General features: G+C 35.1%; 1 protein-coding gene across 1 annotated transcript in view; it reads right to left on the minus strand.

Annotated features, from left to right (window-relative positions):
- Window positions 1–308, minus strand: part of LOC119410489 (calsyntenin-2) — a 662,902-nt gene that overhangs the window by 52,506 nt on the left and 610,088 nt on the right. The gene's annotated exons all lie outside the window — the stretch shown is intronic.

Genomic DNA, 308 nt, shown 5'->3' on the forward strand with positions numbered 1-308 from the left:
TATTTGAGAAGGACTACACTAAAGTAACCTGGTCCACTTGAGTCACTCGAGTTGCTGCTCCCCAGGACATAAAATAATATGGCGGTGGATAAGCAACAATCAGAGATGTTTATTTTTAAACTTCACACACCAGTAAAAAAACAAACTTCTTGCCAATAATGTACCAAAAACTTAAAATGTGCAAATGAAATAAAAGGCAAGTGAAATGTTAATTTGTGTTAAATGTGTTATATCTATATAGACTTATTTGAGTCCACTGTATTTCTGGTCAGAAACTAACCCAGATCACAGACCTGACTCATCTGAGT

Source organism: Nematolebias whitei, chromosome 6, assembly GCF_014905685.2.
Source record: "Nematolebias whitei isolate Nwh7 chromosome 6, NemWhi1, whole genome shotgun sequence".
Lineage (NCBI taxonomy): Eukaryota > Metazoa > Chordata > Actinopteri > Cyprinodontiformes > Rivulidae > Nematolebias > Nematolebias whitei.